The 13,472-nt window shown below is 41.3% G+C and overlaps 1 protein-coding gene across 1 annotated transcript in view; it reads right to left on the bottom strand.

Annotated features, from left to right (window-relative positions):
• The window catches only part of LRRC8C (leucine rich repeat containing 8 VRAC subunit C), a 78,274-nt gene extending 68,130 nt beyond the window's left edge, over positions 1–10,144 (bottom strand). The window contains exon 1 of the mRNA XM_054592103.1: positions 9,973–10,144. The gene's annotated coding sequence lies outside the window, so the exon portion shown is untranslated. The remainder of the gene's footprint in view (positions 1–9,972) is intronic.
• Between the last annotated feature and the right edge of the window lie 3,328 nt (positions 10,145–13,472).

Here is a 13,472-nt window from a genome sequence, read left to right as displayed (position 1 = left end):
CAAGATATAAAAACAGCCTATCTACATTTCTTAACCAGAACTTTAAATCCAAAGTAAATTAGTAGTGCTTTAATAGTGCTTTGCAAACTATGATTGAATTACATAAAATTTAATGTTCAGTTGATATTCCTGATAACAATGAATACTTGAGCAAGTTAAACTATTCTGTTTAATGACTTAGCCTTGACTTTATTCTGGGGAGATGAGGAAAAAATTATGCCTCACTGACATCAAAATGGTAAATGCAGAGATACCATATGATCCAGCAATTCCACTTCTACATATATTTATTCCAAAGAAATGAAAACATATGTCCACACAAAAACTTGTATCTGAATGTTATCGGGGGCACTATCCTTCATAGCACCAAAGTGGAAACAACTTAAGTGTCTACCAAATGTTGAATGGATAAAGAAAACTTGGTATATCAGTACAATAGAGTATTACCTGGCAATGAAAAGGAATAGCACATTGATACATGGTAAGAACCTTGAATATGTGCTAAGTGAAAGAAATGAGTTACAAAAGATTGCATTTTGTATGCTGCCATTTACATGAATGTTGAGGACAGACAAATCTATAAATTCAGAATATAGATTAGGGGCTGTCTAGAGCTTGGGCAAACAGGAGGTATGGTGGGGAGTGACAGCTAATGGGTGCAGACTTCTTTTTAGGGCAACGAAATATTTCAAAGTTAGATTATGGTAATGAATGCATAATTCTGTAATTATACTAACAACATTTAATTGTATAGTTTAAACACATTAATGTTACAGTATGTGACATATCTCAATAAATTTGTTAAAATGTATGTTAGTACATGTATGACAATTCTGTTTTCTAATAGGATGCCTTTTTAATTGGAAGTTACTAAATTCCCTATATTTGTCTCATAAGTCAGATCATTATTTACACTAAAAATTTAAGTCTTTGTAGATATGTTCACCAACACTGAATTATACCTAGTTATAACTGGGCTGTTTCTTTAATGGTTGTTGTAAATTCAAGCACTGCTGAAGGAGTGTGAAACCATGAATGTCACGGTCCTCTAATAGGTTTTTGATATGAACTGTGAATTGTGGCAATGTAAATTATAATTCAAGATAATTAATTTTAAGACCTGGAACTGATATTTAAATTAAGCAATTATGACTACTGCTTGGCAAAATACTATCATATGACAGTTTAAAACTATGTATCATATCTTTATACACAAATATAACTATTCTTCATAACACTCAATTAGACTACAATCATTGTTCTATGACATACTTTATAAAATTAATTTTATCTTAAAAACTAAAGTTTAGCACTACTGTCACCACCATTGGTTACTTATGTTATTAATATGATAAGTAACACATATTAAGATAAATTAATTTTTAAAGCGGTTTAATAGGATGACTCATAACTCAGAAAGAAAAATTATTTTTTAGATGGCGTTTACTCAATATGAGGCTATAAAATTATTTACTTACTTTATATTCTACCCAGATGACAAAAGTTATTTTTTACCTCACCCAATCCAAATGTGTTCTTACAGAAGGGGCAATTAGCTTCTTTGTTTCTGTGCTGATTTTTGACATTTCAAAATTATAAATAACCAAAAGCAAAATGCAGAATAATAAGAGATTTGTGGGCTCTAGAGAAAGTAAAATTCTGAGATTATTTATGCACCATCTGACTTAGTTGTTACTAAGGCAGGCACCAATATGACCTTTTCTTATCACCAGGCATCTATATTGTTATCCAACAACAGTTTAAAATGTTGCCTCAAGAGTACATTCTAAATTTGGAGCAATAAAAAAGAAGCAGTATTTTATTCTCAACAAAATGTTTAATACACACTAGACAGCCTCTACGTAGCACCATAGGTCTGCTCCCTCTACTATAATCCTGGATGTGGCACTAACAAGTAAACAGGGAGGCTAGAAATAATTAGTTTTAACTGAACAGCTCCTAATTTGTTAATTAGGTCAACAGTAGGCTGTTCTGTTTATTGCAATCACATTTATGGGGAAAGCTGTCAAGTTAAAAAAATGTTAACAGGTAAAATGTTATTAATGTGATTTTATTATTAGCTACCCTTTCAGGGTAAGTAAAATTATTATCTTCACATTCATGTGCAATAGTGAACTGAAACAGAATTACTTCTAAGATTTTGTTTATAAATTTTAAATAGTGGCATGTCAATCAAAGATGAGTGTGGCACTTATTTTTAGTCATTGCTTTGTAGATTCCTTAGGATGTGCATTATGTATCATTAACTTGGCTCCGACACCTGGTGACTTAATCAATGAGCGGTGTCCACCGTGTCCTGTGCTCAACAGCCCTGCTCAGCTCCTGTAGACTCACGCCTGTGGCTGCTTTTATGGAGTAAATCCATCTTACAGTTGGTCCTCCTCTTTATCTGTTGCCTTATATTGTTACCAGCATTATTGCTTTTTCTAAAGAGTTCTGCCTTCTCACAATGTGCCCGAAGTAGGAGAGCTTCCGTTTTGGACTCCAGCGAAGTTTCAGGCTTAATTTGCTCTGGGACCCACTTGTTTGTCTTTCTGGTGGTACAGGGTAGAGCTCTCTTTCAACATCCTGTTTCAAATGAATCAATTATTTTTTTCTGTCAGCCTTCTTCACTGTCCTTAGGTTGTGGAATCCTAACTTCTAATCAAAAGTTTGTGAATCCTAACTTCTAATCAAAAGGTTATAAGAAGAGATATTTTTACTTCTTCCTTTCCAATAGTTATGTCTTCGTTTTTTTTTTCATCCCTACTGACTGGTTAGCCTCTTGTCTAATGTTTGAATGGGGATAAGACTTGTCCATGGAAACCAGATAAAAAGCCACCCAGTTCACTGTCAACTGTAAAGAGCCTAGTGTCTTTGAACCTACATTTTTTATCTAGTCAAACAATGATATCTATTCGCTATTGTTATAAAATGCCCCTAGTAAAAACGAATTTTTGAACTGATGTATCAGAAACTTTTCCTCTTTTATGTAAGACTGGAATAAAACTTCAACATACACCCATAAATGATTTGTTCCAAAAGTTTTTTCTAATAGTCAATTCAGTGTACTAGTTATTTATCCCCATCTCCTTAGGAATAATTTATTTTGCCCTCATAGCATATAGTTAGCCTTTCTCTATCTTGCATTTCATTCATTCACTCATTAAACAAATATTCACTCATTCTTTGCTACATATTAGGTATTATCCTATATATTAGTAATACAGAAATGAACATAACAAACAAAAATCTAGCACATTTATATGGTTGATCTATTTGTTTTTCTTCAAGGTACAACTCTGTTTTCCTTAAATGAACTTCATTGCTTAGTTTTAACTATTTCCTTTCTTTATCTTTATTTTATTTCATTTCATTTGCCAACCTCATTTCCAGTCCTTGCTTCAACACCATGCTGCTCTATCTACCATGGAGCCACTTACAGAAATATCAGATCAATGTTTTCTATTATGCCACCAGATCCTTAGATAAAATGCTAAACACTCAGATCCAAATGCCACACATACCTCCAGTTGCTAGCTCAGCTTTAACTACTTTCCGGTTATAGGGATCCACATAATAGTGCATGAACCAAAAGATAGGTGTGCAAGACAGTATTTCCTAACTTTGCTGATAAGAACATTAAAGATAATGACCTTGCTAATGTCAAGGGAGATAATACAAATTAGCCAGACAGCATTTTCCTAATGAAGCTAACCTTATATTTAATTTTAAAATACAAGGTGTTATTAGCTAAATACTTTTCTAGTTCCTAATTTCCGATCATATATAGAAATATTTCTGTGTCCATATTTCATGACTCTATTAAGAAAGATACCTTCTAATTACACTATTAAATTTCATTACCCAAATTTATAATAATAGAAAAGGAAATGGATACAATCCAAGATGGTAGGTTAGAAGCATTACTGTAAAATGTATCTTTAATATTTAATCCAGGACGATTTCTTGAGTAGCTTCGTCCTAGGCACTGTGCAGATGCTGTGGAGACAGAAGTGAGTAAGACAGATATGGCCTATATAGCCTGTGCCTTCAAACAAAGAGAAAAGATGCTGGGAAAAAAAAGGAAAAAACATCAATTTGGTTAAGATAAAACAGAGCGAAAAGATCAATATGGTTAAGATAATACCTGGAGGATTAAGAAGATGAGTTGTTTTGGGGGAAGGGAGGAAGCATGAACCTACGAACTCCCAAAGCTGAAGGAAGCCAACACACTATAAAGAAACCAGGCTCCTCTAACCCTTGCGGCACCCAAGATTGACCATCAGAAGCCCAGGCTTATGCTCCCCAGGGAACTGAAGCATGGAACGGAAAATCAAAGGGCTAAGAATGACTTCAGAAGCCTCGCCCCTCCCAAATATTTACTTGTTACGAGCCAAAAATCCTTTTGATAGAAAACGTAGTGTTCATATTTATAAATATGTGGCTTAAAATACAAATGCTCTAGTAAGGACAAACTCATTTATACTTATATAATTGACCAGTCACATGAATGGCTAATATCAGAGTCTTCCCAACATAACAGAAATAAATAAAGGATGTCGAGCACTGAAAGTCTGGGGAAGGGTTCCCATCCTGGAAAAATAAGCATGCAGGTAGAGGAGACTTGGACAGATAACTTTATGAATTTAATAATTTTGCCAAGGTGCAACTGGGATAAGAAGCCTTATATAATTTACTTATGTATTTCAGTTTTAAGAGTCAATAAAGTATGTTTTTTATAAGGCAATAAAAGCAATCTAAGTCCAGAGAATCTGTTGATTAATCTATCATATGCATTCATACATACATATATACACATGCGTGCACACACACTGTTCTTCATTTCTTTTAGTGCCATATGGTTCTTTTGTGAGTTTCTCATTTAATACAGAATCATGCTACACCATGTATTCTCAACAGAGGGCTGATCTTGCCTCTGCTGAAAGTTGGTTCCGTGGAGCAGGGTAAGCAAAGTCTTAAATAATGACTTGTAGCCTGCCAAAAGGCCACATTACATAAACAGATACACAGTGTATCTATGATGTTATAATTTATCTAAAGTAGGCTTGGGAGGGTAGAGTAATAATGAAAGAAAAGTGGAGAAACACTTTTCTATGAGCTGCATTATATTCTCTCCAGCATTGCAGATTTTTGGGGTAGTTTTTGGGTTTAGCCAAACAAACTTTCCTCTTGCTCTACCTTTCTACCCTTCTCCAGTACGGGGAACAGCTTTGCTTCTTCTGAGTCCTTAGAGGGCTTCTTTAAAGAACATATAGTTCTCATGGATTCCTTGGCCTCAAAATACCTCAGTCATCTGAAACCCTTTCAGTTACTTCCCTAAGCTTTAAAACATTTTGCTTAAAATTGATTTTTGAATTTTGTCAATTCTCTCTTCTTTTCTTGAACTCTATTCAGTTTCTGACCCCATATTATTATTTCTCTACCAACTGCCCAGTTAGATACACTGTAGACTTCACAACCATATTTTAAAAGGACACTCATCCAACACCAGAAAATGATCCTAAATTCACTCCCAGAATTGGGTATACTTCTATGTAGATGGCCAGGGCTATTTTTCTTTTCTTTTCTTTTTTGTGCATGATAGTGGAAGAGTTCGATTATTCTCTACCTTTCAATACTTTGACAATTTTCAGTATGTTTTTGCCAAACTATCTACTTTAAGCAAAGCTCTGAAATTACCCTCTTGCTCTCTGTACCAGCGCTGGAGTCAAATGGGAGTATATTAATGTACTAGATGTTCAAGGTCACACTAGTTTCTCTTGCCCACCTTAACCCCACAGTTTCTTTCCTATTTGTATAGTCCAGGAATGAGCAACATCTAGCAGGCCTCAGTCATATAGTACTACAGTCGTGCTTCATTGCTTTTATCTGTTCCTTTTTATTTTTTCCAACTCTCATATTTGTGGTGAGATTGTCTGGGTCTTTTCTCTGTGCTAATTCTCCCCTGAAGATCACTTCTCATTGCAGTCAGCGCACTGCGCTACGATTAGGTTTACTTCCAATCAAAAGGGGTTTGAAGTCCTCCTAGTTTATTATCTCAAACTTCTCTCAAAGGTAAGTATTCCTTTCCCTCAGGTAAATGTTATTCCTAATTAAAGAAATCCACATGGACTGTTACCCCATGTTAAAATACCAAACTAAACTACTCATTGTCGATGTGCTCAATATACGTGCAGCTAAGAAAGTTATCATATCTCCTTAGGAGGTTTCATTATTAATGAAAATGTGCTCCGACATGGTGCCCAATGGCCAAGGTTTTGTTTAAGAATTATCCCCTCCCAGTAATGTAATGCCAGTTAAACTGGTGAACAGCTGGGATGAATAAGTTTCAAAATAAAGAGGAAGGTGCTACTAACAATCACATAACAGAGACAAATAATTTGGTGTCTTTCCTAATTACTGTAAGAATCTCAGAATATCTGACTCATCTTTCATTCAGGAAACAGAACCCATCTGTGCTTTATACAAAGCGAAGTTGTAAAGAAATAGAAAAACATTTCTGTCCTCAAAGAGTTTACAGTCTTTCAACAGGATATTACTTGGAAAAATAACTAAAAAAGCAAAAGTAATCTTTTAAAGCACTAGGGGTACATGTTGTCTGAATTATAAGCGAACGGACAAAGGATTTAAAATGCAAGGTACATGAGCTGAGACAGGATGTAGCATTTAGGCTGGGCATTCGGGGAGATGCAGAATTTCAGCGGGCAGAGGCTCCCTTAAGGGTGAGGCACGGGGTGGGGAGATCCTGGGTTTGTCATGGTGCCTTCCAGGAGTGATAGCAAGGCTGAGAAATCGATTTCCAACCAACTAAAACATGGCTAATAACATTCTAAAAAATGTGCAGAGTGGAACAAAGGAAAAACTACCTAAGGCGATGAAATGTGTGTAAGTCAGGACTACAAAAAAAAAAGGGGGGGACGTGATTCAAAAGTTAAAGATGCTAACAACTGGATTAGACCTTTGTGTAACCGTATGAAAAGTGAATCACTGACAGCACTGACTAATCACTAGATGCATGTAAAATATGCAAAAAGTGAAATACAGCAGAAATCCTTAGCACTAGTTAGGACACAGGGGTATTCATCTGTCCCATTTAGTAGCACCTACTAGGTGACAGTAGCTGCCCTTTGTATGTATTGCTGCATTTAATCGAAACAATGATCCCCCCAGGTAGGCTTTATGAACCCCATTACGTATGAGGAAACTGGGGCTCAGAGAAATTGAATAAGGTGAGTTGAGTTTGCTGGCACTCCTACTGTGCAGAATTTGATACCAGCTTTTCCCAGCTTGAGGCTATGTTCTTTACCCCATGCCAATCTAGAATGATTTGTACTTTAAGATAAATTAAGTGGATTCAAGGATGCCTCTACAGTAATTTCACCCTTGTTGGTTGCAATATGCTTTCATAAGCGACCCAGGGCAGGAGATACAGCCAGTCTTTGGCAGTGCGATGTATGTAGCCTGTGAGGCCATCGACGTCATGTGGATGAGAATAGCTGATGAGCAGAAGTGAAATGTCCATTAGGTTAAGCTCTTAATCAGTCCTTTTATAGAGATCAGTGGTAAGAACAGGGGTTTGGGAAACAGATAGCTCTGATTCCAAATTTGAATTCTGCTACATATTAATTACAAGAAAAACCCTGGACAGATGACTTTATTTCCTTGAACTCAGTTTTTTCATAGAGTCATAATAGTAAGTTAACAGTATATATGTAAGAAAAAGGGGGGGGCTTTGGTTAATGGAGAAGTACATCATTGAAGCTAAAAAGGCTTTGTCTCATTTAGGCATTAATTTAGCTGAATGGTTTTGGGCAAGTCACAAACTCTGAGCCTCTTTCTTCTGTGAAATGTGGGTAGCATCATCTACCTTAAGGGTTTGAGTGTGAGACAATGTGTGTCAGGTCCTAGAGCAACTAAGACTGTATTATACCACCACATTAAATCATTAACACAATGCTTGGCAGAATACTCACGTGTTTCCACCCCACTTTTTAAAAACTAGGGTTTCATTATAATGCTATGGGTGACTATAACTTAAAAATACCACAGACTGTTAATAATCATAACAGCTTGATGAAAACTGGACACCTTACAAGTTACATATTGCTAACTTTGTATTCTTTTTAAAAGATAAACTGATAAGCTTCATCTAAGTGGAAAATCATTCATTCTTTTCTCTTACAGTCCCTATACATTTTTTTCACTAAAAGCATTTCCCTCTAAAAAACACTTTTCACTGAGTGCTTAATGAAACTGAGAAATAAGAAATTAGTGTCATTCACAGAGGCTTTGATAATTCTATTCGCATTGTTAAACATGCTATGGGATAATGACTGCTGCATTAGTGGGCCCTATCCATGGTCAATATTTCTTATACGGACCATGAAAAATATTCATCCTTGCAGTTACTCTCCATCTTCCTCTCAAAAGCAAACAAACAACCTAACCTAGAATGTTTACATAAATGACTCCAAAGTAAAGTGAATCAGGATTACACCCCTGTCTTCCCTATTTAAACAAGTCACCAGAAAGGCAAACATCACAGATTATAGTTGTAATCTGTTATCTATGTTGACACAGCCAACACATAGTTTATCGATCGGAGCAAATCTTGCGAAGTTCAGGTTTCATTTTGGGTTTACACAAATCGTTTAAAATATCTAGAGAAGGCGCACACACCTATATAGGTGACTAGTCCTGGAGGTTTTTCAGTGTTGTGACCACCAAAAGGTTGCCACCACTTTTCCTCCTCTCTCATTTAGATGGCATTATTAATGCCCTGTCTCTGACGAAGTCGCATGCCTGCCTGAGGAAACTACCACAGAGCAACCCCAAATGTGACCTGTGCTTAAGGCTACATTTCCTACGGTGCCGAGCGCTTGTGAGAAGTGAGAGACTAAAGTAGGGCTGCCATTTTCTTTACCTATTCCTCTCCCTTAAGGCTGCGTTCAATAGGGTCCTCCGAGCCTCCCCTCGGTCCAAAGCCAGCACTCCCGCAGATTGATTGATCCTTACTTTTTACTTTAAGGAAGATGGGGACTTGAAAATGTTTCTTAACTGGTGTTCTGGCAGTTTAAAATGCTTTAAAGGAATTTGAAACCCAGAGAAGTTTGGCGCTAACACTGAAATATCCATTCTAGGATGTGGGCTAGGTGTCTATGTTCTGAAGGCACTGGAATCCGATGCACACCGGCCGGGGTGGGGTGGGGGAGGGAAGAATTGGCTGAGAGAGGAAAAAAAAAAGGAATGGGTGTCCGCAGAGCACATCCTAAGGTTCCTGAGTTGTTCACATCATCACTAAACCACCTCGTTTCTGGGAACCAGCAGGAAAGGAAAAGACGAGCGAGCCTGAGTTTGGGTTCAAGGCAGCGGTCCTGGCCTAGACACCTAGCTGGCCGGGCCCGCGCGATCCGGCTCGACCCTCTCTCCCCTCCGGTCCTGCAAGGGAGCGGCATCACTCTCTCGATCCCTTCAGAGTCCTCCAAATTCCTCTGCCCCCAAAGTGTTAACTTCAGGGGCTCGGGGATGGCAAGGAGTCAGCAGACCAGAAGGGGCAGAACCTAGGGTCTAGGGGCATTTTTAAGGTCGTAAAGAACCACGACCACCGGTCGGCCTCGTTTTCTCCTAGTCCCCCCACTCCCGTCCCCCCACTCCCATCCCCCAAGTCCGCAGAACCTGCCGCGGCGGCGCTGCGCTTGGCGCCAGGCTGGGGACCCGCGTCCGGAAGCTTGGCATGGGTGGAGTAGGGGTTGGCGGGTCTCTGAGCCCGAGCCGCGCAGGGCTCAGGGATCACACACAGAGCAGGCGACCCCGTTCTGCCGAACCGAGAGCCGGGAGAAGGCAGGGCGAGCGAGGCGGGGCGAGCCCTGGCCGCAGGCACCTAGCGGTCCGAGCCCGCGGTCCTCCGCGGGCCGCCCCTCTCCATCCCTCCGCGGTCCCCGCCCTTACCTCTGGGCGCGAGGGTGCCGACTGCAGAGGATACTGGGGAGCCTCGAGGTGTCTCCCGGCCGGGTTCAGCGGCGGCCAGCGACAGCAGGGTCGCCCGCGGGGCCGCTTCTCATGGCTTGTCGCGCCCGCAGCACTGCACCCGCGGCCACAGCGGCGCCTCCCTCCGGTCCTCTTCGCGGGCTCGGAGCCGGGACTCAGCTAACGCCCCGGCCCCGCAGCCCTCCCCCTCCGCCTCCCCCGGGCGACGGTGCCGCCCCCAGCACCGCCCCGCGCGCAGCGGGGCCAGGCGCAGCCAGCGCCGCCCAGCGTCCGGCCCCGGGGTCGCCGCCGCCCGCCCGCCCGCCCGCCCGCCCGTCCCGCGGTCCCAGCCCCGCTGTGACGCAGGGCGCCGTGCCTGGCACTTCCTCCCCTGCAGAGACCACCCCGCGCCGACCGGCCGGTGAGGGCTGCCGCCCGACGCCGGAGACTTTTTTCAGGATGTGGGGTGGGGGTGGGGGAAATCGCTGCGCAGCTTCCCGGCGGGGTCCCTCAGGCCTCCGATCCGCCCACCTGGCGGCTCTGCCCTGGTAATTGGCTAGGTCTGGTGACTGACCCCCACTCCCCATCCCTAACAATGCGCAGAATACCCCAGGCTTCTCGGCGCGCAGCGTCGGCTCTACTACCGCAGCTCCCCGCCCGGGGTAAGTTAGAGGGGGCAGCTACCACTAAAAATAGCCCTTTGGGGAACTCCTAGAAAGGACCTGGGTCAGAGTAGAGGTAATCCCGTCTCCTCATTTCCCTCCCCTCGTAGGAACGGAAGGGTGGGAACGATCGTGGGACGCCTTGAGGTCGACGCAGAAGGAGGAAGGCAAAAGCTAATGTCCTTGGACCATGAAGCCCATCAGCCTACTGACACCCCAGTCTCCTCTCCGGCAGGAACGCCCAAGTTCCGGGACACTGACAGCCGGGCTCCCTGATCTCTTGGCAGCAGGTTCCGGGACGCTGATACTGAACGCGCTGCCGATAAGTTCAGGGATATGCACAAAGGTGTTGACCGTACAAGTCAAAACCACCTGTGGTTTAAGAGTGTGCCCGAGAGGTTCTTTCTTATTGCTCTGAACGACGCTTTTCTTCTCCACACTTCCCCACGCAATTTCAGGATGCAAAAGCAAACTCTGCCTTCGTGAAAGCTGACAACAATCTACATGGAAAATCTACCCAGGGAAGAAATGTACAGAAAAGATTACTAAGTAATATACACTCTTCCGGGATGCCTTATCAATACCAGCTATTCTAAAAGCACCAAAAATGAGTAATTGCCCTGTCCTGGCAGCCAGGAAAAGACCAATGTACATGAATAGAGCAATTAATAGACAACTAATCGTCTTTCACTGGTTAGTTTGTTCTTACACAGCAAGCCTGGAATGTGCAGGCACCTCCTCTTACCCATTTCTATTTCTAAGCCAAAAAGAAAATTTGTCCAAAGTTGTTCTCTTGGGCTTTAACTGCTTCACCCAGCTCACCTGGCAAACCCCTACGCTTTTGCAATTCCAGCACAGGTTTGTTTGTTTTTTTTTGCCACCCCCGCAGAAGACTACTGACAATCCTTCTAGCCCTTGGGCGATAGCTCCAACACCAGCCTTAATTAACCTAGATCGAGACAAAAATCTAGAGTGGGGCCTGCCTCCTAGACATCAGGTGGAAAAATTGTTGGAGTGTTTCTAGGGGAAAGGCAGAGACTGACATTAAAAATCTGCTAAAAATTTTGAGTACCTTGCAAGCCACCAGGTACTCTATGAGGTATGTTCAGCTCTTAAATGTATTTAAAGACTCCATGAGACAAGGAAGAAGAGCACAGACCTGCTGTGGTGAACCTTACCCTGCCAGCGCTCTCTGAGCACACCTCTGTCCCTCTTGCACCTTTAGAACCCTGCCCTTAAGCTTAGGCATCCCTGAAATGCTCCCTCACTACCCAGTGTCAAGCAGGAACATTCAGCCCTAGACTTTGGATTCAGAAGAACCAGGAATACTAACCTTCCTGTGTCAATGCAAAGAAGTAATTGCTACTTTTTAAAAAAATCGTCAGTGATCTCACTGCTATAGGGTACTGCGAGAATTAGACAACATGCTTAAAGCAGTGAGAACAGTGCCAAGCACTTTGTAAGCACTCAATAAATATAGGTGTTATGTACACTTACTACTACTCTTCGTTGCCCTGAAAGCAAAAGGACTGAGAACAACAAGGTCTGCGAATGGGATATGAACCCCACAAGTTGAGTCTCCCCACTCTGTCCCTCCATTTGCTTAATTGTAATAGTTTTTGTCTATTCTGTGCCTGTTTTCTAATAGGATGAACTGAATAGTTCTATGTGTAGTCAGGCAATTCATATATACACTAAAGTCTGAGGGGCACTAGTCTGAAAACCACTATGTAATACTGCTTAAGTCACTATTTTTTAAACTTTATTTTACAGCATACAAATCATAAGTCTAGTCGCCTCACCTCAGTCAACCTAAGTCAACTCAATATTCACACTTAGTCCTCAGGAAAGCACCAGGTGAATTAGCCTTCAGTCAGCCCACTTGTGTGAATGCTGGACCCTGAGTGTCTCAAAAAAATATAAGGCTTATTTTCTAGCTCGAAGGTGTTCACAGGGCATGGGAAAGGGAACCTGCCATGCACATGAATCATATTAAACAATTTCAAACTAAATATAATTGAAGTTCAGAGAAAAGAGAGGGCACTGTGTATCTATACAGAGCCACCATCTTGACCTTTCACTGAATACCCAATTCTTTAGGCCAAAGTTTGACATTCTAGATGGCCTTCTAGGATGACTTCCACACTTAGACTCTACATAGTTACAAGTTAACCATGTGCTGGCTGGCAACAACAAGCAAAGGAGATGTTCCTGGGCAGTGCAGGGCCACGATGATACAGAGAGATCTGGGCTCAAATCTCAAATCCTGGGTCCACTATTCACCAGCTATGTGACTGTGAGCTTCTTAATTTGAACCCCAGTTCCCCATCTGTCTATTGGAGCATTGATCCCTATTCTTTAAGGTTCTAGAAAAAAAATCTGCAACCCCTGCAGTGGGCCTATGGAAATGGTAATTATATTACATTGTTTGCTGTTAGCTACAGTGTTGCTAGCTTGCATGCAGGCTGGGTTATATCATTCCTTGAAGGCATACTTCAAAAGCCACCTTCTCTGTGAAGCCTCTGCAGCCTTCGGACAACTATAACTCTTCCTTCCTTGTGCTCTCACAGCACTCGCTATTTATCTCTACATTTTTGCTTGGCTACTGTAGATCTTTGTTTGTCTCTGTGTCAACACTTAGCATAGAACCTAGTATTACATGTTGAAAGAATGAGTTTTAAAGTGTTTCTATTTGTTGTACTGGTTCAGACTTTCAGTATAGCCTGTAATAAACTAAAGACTCTACAATGCACATGGATCCTCTAGCTCAAAGAGTTTACACACTAAAATGAACAATTATGTACATGTATCTGTTTAAAC

The sequence above is a fragment of the Pteronotus mesoamericanus genome, unplaced genomic scaffold (assembly GCF_021234165.1).
Source record: "Pteronotus mesoamericanus isolate MK-2021 breed Mesoamerican mustached bat unplaced genomic scaffold, CSHL_Meso_final scaffold_31, whole genome shotgun sequence".
In the NCBI taxonomy this organism is placed as follows: Eukaryota; Metazoa; Chordata; class Mammalia; order Chiroptera; family Mormoopidae; genus Pteronotus; species Pteronotus mesoamericanus.
Note: the sequence above shows the minus strand (reverse complement) of the source record. Positions and strands in the feature narration are given on the sequence as shown.